Genomic DNA, 2092 nt, shown 5'->3' on the forward strand with positions numbered 1-2092 from the left:
GGCAGACCCGTCAGCGATCCTGTTCTGTCTCCCTGTAATGTTTGTCTGATCTTGAATGGCATTGTGCTGAAAATTGTAATTTTCCTGAAGGAACTCTACTGACGGAATTAATAAAGTACTATCTAATTTAATCTAATCCAAGTATGACAAATAGAATGGACCTGCTATCTCCGTTTAAACAATAAAAGCTCATTTCAGTAGGCCTGTAACTTTATATATATATATATTTTTTTTTTTTCTTCTTAAAGGAAGAACTCCTATATGCTGGCTGGCCAGGTTTTCGGGCACTTTACATTAAGAGAGTAAATTAATCCGATTAACGCTTAAATACACAGCTGACAATACCTAATATTAAATTTGAGGAGTAAAATAAAATTAGTATGCCATTACAGCATTTTATATTTGATTGTAACAATACAGGGGGGTGCACCATTCCTAGAAGTACTGCAATACCAGGACGATGCGTGGAGTGGACGGGGCAGGCCCCTGTTCCGTCTCCCTATTCCAAAAATCATTTCAATGTATGGTACCCGGAGAGGGGACGTATCAGACATTAACGCGATAAGTACATATACTACACTTGATCTTAGCCAAACGGCCGAGAAGCGATGCCGTTCAACAATCAGGAGGGAGGAACTCATTCCTAACACAACAATCTAAACTGACTGTTACACACACAGCAAATACCGATGACGTCACGTATCAACACACCAAACAACAACCATGCAGTTGGTGAATGATTACTTGTTTAAAATTCCCGGAGGTGAAAATTTACTATGGATCAGAGCGCGGTCAAGCGAACATGAATCCAGACCAAATGTCAACCAGCAGGTTTCGGTGAGAAAATTGTGGTTAAAAAGTCGCTTCTTACCGGAGAAAAGCTGAGCTTGGGCCGTCCATGAAGCTGCCGTCGACTTCCCTGAGACATTAGCGTCAACACACCCGTGGACACACACCTTCGACTATCAGGTAATATTAAACTCACTAAAACACTAGCAACACAATAGAAAGATAAGGGATTTTCCAGAATGATCCTAGTAAAGGTGTTTAAAAACATCGGAATCCGTCCCAATGCAATCACGTTTTTTTTTCTAGTCCGTCACTATGAATATTCTCAAACACGAATCTTTCATCCTCGCTCAAATTAATGGCGAAATTGTCGTTTTCTCAGTCCGAACAGCACTTTTTGTTGGAGGCTCCCATTAAAATCAATGTGAATATGTGAGGAGCCCCCACACGTGTGACGTCATCGTCTGCAACTTCCGGTAGAAGCAGGGCTTTTCTTTCAACACCGAAAGTTGCGAACTTTATCGTGGATGTTCTCTACCAAATCCTTTCAGCAAAAATATGGCAATATCGCGAAATTATCAAGTATGATCATAAAGACATGATCAAGAAATGATCATGTCTTTAATGTCCTCTGCGTTCTTTGATGTTTGATGTTTCTCTCTTACACACATATAAAAGGGATGTGTACTATGGCTATGAGTTGTTTTTTTCCCTTGGCCTCAGTCTGCACCCCCTCTCCAGGGCCCAGGCTAAGACCGATTTTTTAATTTTATTTTAACCTTCTATTTTTTTGATTTTTTAATTTTATTTTAACCTTCTATTTTTTTCCCCATCCCCCCCTTGTTTACCTGTATCTCATCTTTTTTGTAAGGGGCGCCGGAAGCCGGCAGACCCGTCAGCGATCCTGTTCTGTCTCCCTGTAATGTTTGTCTGATCTTGAATGGCATTGTGCTGAAAATTGTAATTTTCCTGAAGGAACTCTACTGACGGAATTAATAAAGTACTATCTAATTTAATCTAATCCAAGTATGACAAATAGAATGGACCTGCTATCTCCGTTTAAACAATAAAAGCTCATTTCAGTAGGCCTGTAACTTTATATATATATATATTTTTTTTTTTCTTCTTAAAGGAAGAACTCCTATATGCTGGCTGGCCAGGTTTTCGGGCACTTTACATTAAGAGAGTAAATTAATCCGATTAACGCTTAAATACACAGCTGACAATACCTAATATTAAATTTGAGGAGTAAAATAAAATTAGTATGCCATTACAGCATTTTATATTTGATTGTAACAATACA

At 38.8% G+C, this 2092-nt stretch overlaps 1 non-coding gene across 1 annotated transcript; it reads right to left on the minus strand.

The window, feature by feature from the left end:
• Nucleotides 1–419: 419 nt before the first annotated feature.
• On the minus strand, nucleotides 420–610 carry LOC133562854 (U2 spliceosomal RNA). The gene has a single exon (XR_009808917.1). It is a non-coding gene; the product is annotated as a U2 spliceosomal RNA (small nuclear RNA).
• Between the last annotated feature and the right edge of the window lie 1482 nt (nucleotides 611–2092).

Source organism: Nerophis ophidion, linkage group LG01, assembly GCF_033978795.1.
Source record: "Nerophis ophidion isolate RoL-2023_Sa linkage group LG01, RoL_Noph_v1.0, whole genome shotgun sequence".
NCBI classification, from domain to species: Eukaryota; Metazoa; Chordata; class Actinopteri; order Syngnathiformes; family Syngnathidae; genus Nerophis; species Nerophis ophidion.